The sequence below is a fragment of the Haliotis rubra genome, unplaced genomic scaffold (assembly GCF_003918875.1).
Source record: "Haliotis rubra isolate DU_JTF1 unplaced genomic scaffold, ASM391887v1 Scf173, whole genome shotgun sequence".
NCBI classification, from domain to species: Eukaryota; Metazoa; Mollusca; class Gastropoda; order Lepetellida; family Haliotidae; genus Haliotis; species Haliotis rubra.
This window is the reverse complement of record NW_025765703.1, coordinates 1,452,449-1,463,201: the sequence shown is the minus strand read 5'-3', so window position 1 is coordinate 1,463,201 and position 10,753 is coordinate 1,452,449.

Below are 10,753 nucleotides of genomic sequence, written 5' to 3'. Positions count from 1 at the left end.
CATTATGATGTTGAACATCGAAGTTAACTGACATTATGATGTTGAAACTGTAGTTGACTGACATTATGATGTTGAAACTGTAGTTGACTGACATTATGATGTTGAACATCTAATTGACTGACATTATGATGTTGAAACTGTAGTTGACTGACATTATGATGTTGAAACTGTAGTTGACTGACATTATGATGTTGAAACTGTAGTTGACTGACATTATGATGTTGAAACTGTAGTTGACTAATATTGTTATGATAAAGATTGAACTACATTATGATGTTGAAAGTATATTGACCGACATGTTATTGAAGATCATAGTTGACTTAAATTTGATGTTGAACATCGTAGTTGACCGACATGATTTTGAACATCAAAGTTCATTTACATTATGGTGTTAAAAGTTGTACTTGACAATATACAATGCGAACAATTGGGGTACTTGCATTTGAGCAGAATCAATGTGATCCTTTATGAAAAAAACATGTCAACTAATATATTGTTATATGATTGGCTGATTTTGTCAATATTCTCATGTGTTGTCTATTTTCAATGTTTTAAGTGAAACAAACTGGTATCACTACATTCCATCAGCGGTCATAAGCCAACCCTGCACCAAACACCCTCTTGCCATCACCACGAAACCATAAAATATGATAGGTGTGGTTCCTGTTTTATGTCTTCCCGATATAGCAAAATAACTGTCCCTGAAAGTCCTTGAAAATCTGTAGCTTGTCTTGTGTCATTTGGAACCTGCTTGAACCTGGTGTACATTCTGACTGGTTCGTCTTTTGGGAGGCGGTAGGGGGCGGTGAGTTAGCCTAGGGTTAAAGCATTCACGCGTCATACCGAAGAACTGGGTTCAATTCCCCACATGGGTACAATGTGTGAAGCCCATTTCTGGTGTTCCCCACAGAGGTGAGAATGCTGATATTCCTGGAATATTGCTAAAAGGGGCGTAAAACTAAACTGGGAGACAGAAGTATCAGAACATACGAACAAGATTACAGTTGGACTAGAAACTGGAACCACACCTACTTGTCTTTATGTGTAATATGTGGGCCGCTGTCAGCTGGTGTAGGGCCTGATTCCCAGCCTGCCTGAAGTCAGTGTAGAATTAGGGGGGAATATAGATGATATTTTGGGCAAGAAGAGTTCTACATAGGGCTTCATGATTCCCAGTGTGCAGCAGTGGTGACGATATGTTATATTATACACTTCATTCCATATCAGTATGTGTGGCTTCACAAACTGTCTCTGTTCCTGGGCATCTGGCACTGATCAACTTTGTTAAACAATCCGATAAGGGTCCAAATATCATGGTCTCTCAGTATAGAGTGATTAGATACGTGAAGACAGGGTTTTTGCTATCAGGCTACATGGCTTCTGTTGCTTACTGTAGAGAACATTAGGGGTGGTAGGGTAGCCTAGTGGTAAAAGTGTTCACTTGATCCTGGTTCCATTCTCCACAAGGGTACAATGTGTGAAGCCCATATGTGGTGTCCCAGCAGTAATATTGCTGGAATATTGCTAAAAGCACGTAAAGCCTAACGCGTTCACTCACTCTAACAACATTTCCTGTACTACTTACATGTTAGTGCTGACAGTATATGGGCAACATTTGCTACACCTTAGTCATAGTGTTTGAAAGTGCCAAACCTGAAAACTACTGATTGACAAGCATCGTGGTGTTTCTTAATTAATACATCTCTGATGTTAATCACAGATATGTCAGGTGAATGAAGTGATAGCTGATCTATTACAGTAGTGTAAATCCCTCCACGAAATCAGACATGTTTCACAGAAATCATTTGTGTTTGTTGAGATGCCTCTTGTGAAGTCTGCCATTATCATGTATTGTCACTGTAGGTTCTTGGTTTCCAGACCCATCAGTTGATTCAATATTCCTACATTATTTCATAATGCCATTAATGTAATCATGTTTAAGTTTTCTGTTTTTGTGGAGTGGATATGGTTTGTCATCTAAGATCCTGTCCTCGGATCTGCAGTTGGTTACAGCTTAGTTTTCTTCACATATGCTGACAAGTCAGTCAAATGGTTTGTCCTGAGAAACTGATGGTTGATTAAATCTTGACATGTGACTTGAGACCGTTGTGTGTCTCGGTATTTGCACTTACCTTGTGAAATCTGTCAGATACCCACAGTTACTCACTCACTCCAACATGACTAGACAGAGATGTTATGAACTCCCAACATGACTAGACAGTGATGTTATGAGCTCCCAACATGACTAGACAGTGATGTTATGAGCTCCTAGCAAGATTAGACAGTGATGTTATGAGCTCCCAGCATGACTAGACAGTGATGTTGTGAGCTCCCAACAGGACTAGACAGTGGTGTTATGAGCTTCCAACATGACTAGACAGTGATGTTATGAGCTCCAAACAAGACTAGACAGATGTTATGAGCTCCTAGCATGACTAGACAGTGATGTTATGAGCTCCCAACATGACTAGACAGATGTTATGAGCTCCTAGCATGACTAGACAGTGATGTTATGAGCTCCCAACATGACTAGACAGAGATGTTATGAGCTCCGAACAGTGGACATATGATGCGCTGTGTGTAGTAACCATGGTTACCATATTAATTCTATGGACAAAATTTTATGTATTATGAAAAACATCCCACCCAATATTGATATGAAAAACAATTCCATTGACCTGAACCTGCAAGATACAAATATACCGTCGTGGTCATTGACATGGGTGGGGTCACATCAAAATTATCTTGCCTGTATTGTTTAATGTGTTGCCTACACCACATCGGGGAACTTAACGTGTCTGTCTATTTGTCCGTCCAGCTGTTGTCAGTGATTGTCTTGCAGTAACTACCTGCCATTAACCACCTGTTCCAAGTGCAGTTCAACCACTCCTGAGGTGTTTGCACAATTTAGTGCTACTAGTTGTAGATCAGTGTGCTTTCACAGTTATCTTTTGGCTTTAGTCAACACTCTTTATACATTTTTATTCCAGATATTTAATGAAAGTTTTTCTCATAAATATGTTTACATTTTGTAGTTATGTACAAATAGACTTTCTGTTGTCTGTGCTTGATATTTCACCTGCTTGCAGTGTTGTGCAGTTGATGTCTCTTGAAGCGTGCACACACTGGAATCACAGTGGTTTGTGTGCCAGAATATATGAGAATTCATGGCTTCATGATACAGATGACATTTGAGAGGCAATCTGTAATTTGGATATGTGTTGAAATAAAGTCACTCATTTTATTTATGAAGTTACCAGTAAAGTGTATTCATGGTGTTTGTTGTGTGTGAACATGTTTGCGGACACTGGCTATATTTCTACCTTCAAGGAAGGCCTGCAGGCTTCTAGTGAGAGGCTGCCACGAACAATACTTCATTTATATCACCATGAGTGATGCCGATCTTAATGAGTGAGGCTAGCCTGGGTGATGCCAATCTTAATGAGTGAGGCTAGCCTGGGTGATGCCAGTCTTAATGAGTGAGCAGCTAGCCTGGGTGATGCTGATCTTAATGAGTGAGGCTAGCCTGGGTGATGCCAATGAGTGAGGCAAGCCTGGGTGATGCTTAATGAGTGAGGCTAGCCTGGGTGATGCCGGTCTTAATGAGTGAGGCAAGCCTGGGTGATGCTGATCTTAATGAGTGAGGCTAGCCTGGGTGATGCCGATCTTAATGAGTGAGGCTAGCCTGGGTGATGCTGGATCTTAATGAGTGAGGCAAGCCTGGGTGATGCTGATCTTAATGAGTGAGGCAAGCCTGGGTGATGCTGATCTTAATGAGTGAGGCTAGCCTGGGTGATGCCGGTCTTAATGAGTGAGGCAAGCCTGGGTGATGCTGATCTTAATGAGTGAGGCAAGCCTGGGTGATGCTGATCTTAATGAGTGAGGCAAGCCTGGGTGATGCTGATCTTAATGAGTGAGGCTAGCCTGGGTGATGCTGATCTTAATGAGTGAGGCTAGCCTGGGTGATGCTGATCTTAATGAGTGAGGCAAGCCTGGGTGATGCTGATCTTAATGAGTGAGGCAAGCCTGGGTGATGCTGATCTTAATGAGTGAGGCTAGCCTGGGTGATGCTGGTGGTCTGGGTAATGATCTTAATGAGGAGGCAAGCCTGGGTGATGCTGATCTTAATGAGTGAGGCTAGCCTGGGTGATGCTGATCTTAATGAGTGAGGCTAGCCTGGGTGATGCTGATCTTAATGAGTGAGGCAAGCCTGGGTGATGCCGGTCTTAATGAGTGAGGCAAGCCTGGGTGATGCTGATCTTAATGAGTGAGGCAAGCCTGGGTGATGCTGATCTTAATGAGTGAAGCTAGCCTGGGTGATGCTGATCTTAATGAGTGAGGCAAGCCTGGGTGATGCCGGTCTTAATGAGTGAGGCAAGCCTGGGTGATGCCGGTCTTAATGAGTGAGGCAAGCCTGGGTGATGCTGATCTTAATGAGTGAGAGCAAGCCTGGGTGATGCTGATCTTAATGAGTGAAGGCAAGCCTGGGTGATGCTGATCTTAATGAGTGAGGCTAGCCTGGGTGATGCCCTGGTCTTAATGAGTGAGGCAAGCCTGGGTGATGCTGGTCTTAATGAGTGAGGCAAGCCTGGGTGATGCCGGTCTTAATGAGTGAGGCAAGCCTGGGTGATGCCGGTCTTAATGAGTGAGGCAAGCCTGGGTGATGCCGGTCTTAATGAGTGAGGCAAGCCTGGGTGATGCTGATCTTAATGAGAAAGTGAGCCTGGGTGATGCTGCTTAATGAGTAGCCTGGGTGAGGGTGGGTGATGCTGATCTTAATGAGTGAGGCAAGCCTGGGTGATGCTGATCTTAATGAGTGAGGCAAGCCTGGGTGATGCTGATCTTAATGAGTGAGGCAAGCCTGGGTGATGCTGATCTTAATGAGTGAGGCAAGCCTGGGTGATGCTGATCTTAATGAGTGAGGCAAGCCTGGGTGATGCTGATCTTAATGAGTGAGGCAAGCCTGGGTGATGCTGATCTTAATGAGTGAGGCTAGCCTGGGTGATGCTGATCTTAATGAGTGAGGCAAGCCTGGGTGATGCTGATCTTAATGAGTGAGGCAAGCCTGGGTGATGCTGATCTTAATGAGTGAGGCTAGCCTGGGTGATGCTGATCTTAATGAGTGAGCTGATCTTAATGAGTGAGCCCTGGGTGATGCTGATCTTAATGAGTGAGGCATAGCCTGGGTGATGCTGATCTTAATGAGTGAGGCTAGCCTGGGTGATGCCGGTCTTAATGAGTGAGGCAAGCCTGGGTGATGCTGATCTTAATGAGTGAGGCAAGCCTGGGTGATGCTGATCTTAATGAGTGAGGCAAGCCTGGGTGATGCTGATCTTAATGAGTGAGGCAAGCCTGGGTGATGCTGATCTTAATGAGTGAGGCAAGCCTGGGTGATGCTGATCTTAATGAGTGAGGCAAGCCTGGGTGATGCTGATCTTAATGAGTGAGGCTAGCCTGGGTGATGCTGATCTTAATGAGTGAGGCTAGCCTGGGTGATGCTGATCTTAATGAGAGTGAGGCAAGCCTGGGTGATGCTGATCTTAATGAGTGAGGCAAGCCTGGGTGATGCTGATCTTAATGAGTGAGGCAAGCCTGGGTGATGCTGATCTTAATGAGTGAGGCAAGCCTGGGTGATGCTGATCTTAATGAGTGAGGCAAGCCTGGGTGATGCTGATCTTAATGAGTGAGGAGCTGAGCCTGGGTGATGCTGATCTTAATGAGTGAGGCAAGCCTGGGTGATGCTGATCTTAATGAGTGAGGCTAGCCTGGGTGATGCTGATCTTAATGAGTGAGGCAAGCCTGGGTGATGCTGGTCTTAATGAGTGAGGCAAGCCTGGGTGATGCTGATCTTAATGAGTGAGGCAAGCCTGGGTGATGCTCTTAATAATGAGTGAGGGCAAGCCTGGGTGATGCTGATCTTAATGAGTGAGGCAAGCCTGATGTGATGAGGCTGATCTTAATCTTAATGAGTGAGGCAAGCCTGGGTGATGCTGATCTTAATGAGTGAGGCAAGCCTGGGTGATGCTGATCTTAATGAGTGAGGCAAGCCTGGGTGATGCTGATCTTAATGAGTGAGGCAAGCCTGGGTGATGCTGATCTTAATGAGTGAGGCAAGCCTGGGTGATGCTGATCTTAATGAGTGAGGCAAGCCTGGGTGATGCTGATCTTAATGAGTGAGGCAAGCCTGGGTGATGCTGATCTTAATGAGGAACGGAGGTATTAAACCTTTACCACTTTGTGTTGGGCTGTTTGACCAAGCATCATAACCAAGGCAAATCTCAACAATGCCGTGCCAGTTCCTGGTGTACTTGGTGCTTGTTACCAGGCCTCTTCTATAGCAACTCACGATATCCTGATACAAATGTGTCACTGAAATGCTCATAAAAGCGGCTTTGAACCCAAGTCAACATACAGGGACTATGGTTCTGGGCTTCTTTGGTCTGAGGACCCCCATGAGGATGCTGGGCCCCGTTCCTCAAGGCGCTCGTAACTCCCATACTTTAGCACACACTTGCGACGGTCGAGGAACGAGGCCCTGCGTTGTAGTAGCTGGCCACACAATACGCTGGCTGTAAGAGGCAAGTCAGTGGATCGGGTGGTAAGACTGGGTGAATGTGCATCAGCAAAAGCGAGGATTGTTGCTCACAGTAGCCAGCAATGGCTTGTGGGGTCAAGCCATGTATTGGTGGGGTCAAGCCGTGTATTGGTGGGGTCAAGTCTTGTATTGGTGCGGTCAAGCCATGTATTGGTGGGGTCAAGTCGTGTATTGGTGGGGTCAAGTCTTGTATTGGTGGGGTCAAGCCGTGTATTGGTGGGGTCAAGCCGTGTATTGGTGGGGTCAAGCCATGTATTGGTGTAGTCAAGCCATGTATTGGTGTGGTCAAGCCATGTATTGGTGGGTCAAGCCATGTACTGGTGGGGTCAAGCCATTTATTGGTGGGGTCAAGCAGTGTATTGGTGGTTCAAACCGTGTATTGGTGGGGTCAAGCCATGTATTGGTGGGGTCAAGTCTTGTATTGGTGGGGTCAAGCCATGTATTGGTGGGGTCAAGCCATGTATTGGTGGGGTCAAGCCGTGTATTGGTGGGGTCAAGCCATGTATTGGTGGGGTCAAGCCATGTATTGGTGTGGTCAAGCCATGTAGTGGTGGGGTCAAGCCGTGTAGTGGTGGGGTCAAGCCGTGTATTGGTGGGGTCAAGCCATGTATTGGTGGGGTCAAGCCATGTATTGGTGGGGTCAAGCCATGTATTGGTGGGGTCAAGCCGTGTATTGGTGGGGTCAAGCCATGTATTGGTGGGTTCAAGCCATGTACTGGCCTCCGTCGTAAAGTAGAATGTCTCTGAGTGCTGAGTTAAATAATGTAATAACTTAACGGAGATTGGTAACCGTGAACACTCACAGAAGCGTGAGTAAAATATATTCCCGAATTTCCTTGCCAAAATAGACTGTTGTAATATAGTAAGAAATGTCTCTTATTATCGTAGCAAAGACTATGTCCGCTGTTCTTTGTATACAAACGACTGCATCTCCGGAGAAGAAAATCTTAGTTACCTGAGGACATTGGTTGGTGCCAGGCTGTGAACACTTCACCATAGTGATGGTAGGGGAGGAGGCAGATCTACAGGTACTTATACGTATTTATAAATCATTTATTCCGGTATGAATAGCTCCCTGCAACCTGTTCTGGTCGCAAGAGGTAACTTGGATCGAGTCGTCAGACTGAGAGTTGGCTGAGTGCGAGTTATCTTTACTACTATATCCTTGTACTTTATGCATTGACATTTGACGTATTTGTGTAAATGTAAACTCTCTTTTTAATGTAGTTCGCATCTGCTCTTTAACGGAGTGTATAGAAATACATATTATTGTATTTGATCTTCTCACACAGTCCACCACTCGCCGAAATATTTACCCGAATTTTACCAGAGCCCAAAAGGGGGACATATGAAGTATAAACCGTTTATGCAATTCCTTCACTTCTCTTATCCAATACAGAGAAAAATGGGCAACATTGAATCACATTAAGTTGTTACATTGTCAGAAGCGACGTAAAATCTGTCTCGTCCTGTCCATATCTTTCATTGGCATGGGTGTGACGTTTACCGGACTATCTCCTTCCATTCCATGCTCCTCCCTAGCATCATATATATCCTAACCTGGTGAAGTCAAACTGGAAGGGACAGTGGGATAGCCTTGTAGTCAAAGCGTTCGCTCATCACGTCATCAGCCCTGGTTCGAATTCAACGTGGGTACAATGGATGATGGTCATTCTGATCCTCAAGCACAAAAACACTCCGTGATATGCCTGGGTGAGAAACATATGATTAAACGTTGCAAGGGGAATTATTTCAGCTATATAGCGATTAATATGCGTGGGCCCTTATTCTCGAAACGTTCGTAGCCCTAAGAATTCTTAACTTTGATCGTAGCCAATGTGTTAAGGATGGGCTTAAGAGGTTCATAGGGCTACGAACGTTTCGAGAATAGCTAGCCTGGACTACTGGTGAACTCGACGTACCACCTCGCCCATTACGTGATCTTATCACAAACATGGCTACTGCACACACTGATGCCGGGTGTGCTGACTGGAATATAACACAAAACAAAAATCACACACTTTTTTAATGTCTTCATTCGCCCTTAGTACATATATCTTCGTCATTCCTTTCCCCGCTTCCCTGTTTCTGTGTTACTAGTTTGTTGTAATAAACCGTAATTGTTTCGCCGCCGCCACCCTATTGTCCATCATATGTATGGTTCCCGGTAATATTGAGACCTGAACGTGAAAGCCCCTTGCAGTGTTTGTCTACTGTCAGAAGTAGTCCTTTAGCTGGTATTTCTCTGCATGTGTTGACACGTGCAACCTCTATTCATTATTGTGAAGGTGTGTAGTTGTGCAGGCTATCCTTAAATGCTAATAATTATTAATATCACTGAAATGCCTCAAAAGCATGTCTTCGTGAAAATAATGCACTTATTCCCAACTGCGGGTTTTTGGTACAACGCGCAATGGGATCGAGGCGACATCGTTCAAAACGTCTCATGTCACCGTCCGCACTTTCGTTTTCCTGGCTCTTCCTTCCTTCTCATTCGTTTCAGTTTCGAGATTTCTGTTGTGTAAACAGAGTATACTTGATCTGAAATTCAGGAAATTACTTTGAAACTAACCTCGTCATAACGCTCCTTACGAACTGACGCGGCATATAGAACCATGTTGACATTGACAGCGCGTTACATTGAGGCTGTTTTCTTGCTTGGCTACTTTACCATGATACTTGTTGCCAGGATATATTGGTGCTAACCTCGTCATAACGCTCCTTACGAACTGACGCGGCATATAGAACCATGTTGACATTGACAGCGCGTTACATTGAGGCTGTTTTCTTGCTTGGCTACTTTTTCATGATACTTGTTGCCAGGATATATTGGTGCACGGAGATGAATTGCTTCTGTGAGCAGTTAACCTATTCAAACAACTCGTGTAAATAAAGTCGCAACTATGACGTAATTGTATAACGACGATGTTTTGGAACTGTTATGCGTTTAGCTCACCTTGCCATCTGGTCAGTGTTGTGAAAAGATTCTGCCCTTTCACTGTCCAGTAAAACATTTAATTCTGAACAATGTCATAAACTATTCAATGCTAGAAGTGCAAGTCACGTTTTGTCCTTATCTTGACAACATCGCCAAGTTTTCATTTTGAAATACATTGATCTCAAATGGCGACTACTCAATGTATCTTTGTTCTGAAATTATTCTCCGATAGTATGGGATATTTCATAGTGGCATATTCAATAATGTTTATGAGAATTTCTCACACCCTGACCTATACAACAAGTGGGCATTATCCGACATGTGAGTAACGTCATCACCTAGGAAACGTGTGGGAACGCTAGTGACCAGAGTTACATGGGTCTGCTAGAGGAGTGTCGCTGGTCCTGCCTGCGCTCTAAACCTAAGTGTTCTAGTCTGAACACTATGAGAACACCCTTTCTGTAACAGATTTAGAACACAGTCGGAGAGTTCTGATTTAGACACCATTTGTTCTGCCGTCCGAACACTAGTGTTCCACTTACAGAACGCTCGTGTTCTACATTTCAGAACACTCTTTGTGTGTTCTGTATGTGTTCAGAACACCCCCGGACGCCTCGGACGCTGTAACAGATTTAGAACGCCCTTTGAGTGTTCTGAGCTATATTTTAGAACACTAGTGTTCTCAAACTTCCACCAGCCTAACATGAACGAAAAAGACCCACAACAATATGAAATGATTCAAAACTTTATTAACACATATATTGAATAAAAAAACCAAAACAGTGTTATTATCCTACGTGTTAGACAGCGGACGGCTACATGGAGTGTAGGAGAAGAAGCTAACTTTCACTGCAACAACTCAGTCGTGCACATCTACAGTTGTCAGCGATGAGGAGGCCGGCCAGAGCATCACCTCTGACGATTTTTGGACCCTCTGAGGCCTTTGTCTTCAGAACCCCGTCAATCTCATCAACGGTCACATCCTACAATAAATAATACAATTTTACACTAAATAATTCGTTTGAAAGATATGATGTGGTATACACGTGATTTCAAATTTCAACTGAACTCTAAATCATGACACACAATTTTGAATGAAAATAAAGTTTTATTTCACCCACAAACAAACATGAATAACGCTTATCCAACGGTTTTAGTCAATTCAAAACAGGTTCCATTTAAAATGCCTCTCAAAGAAGAATTTTCCATTTTGTAAGAAT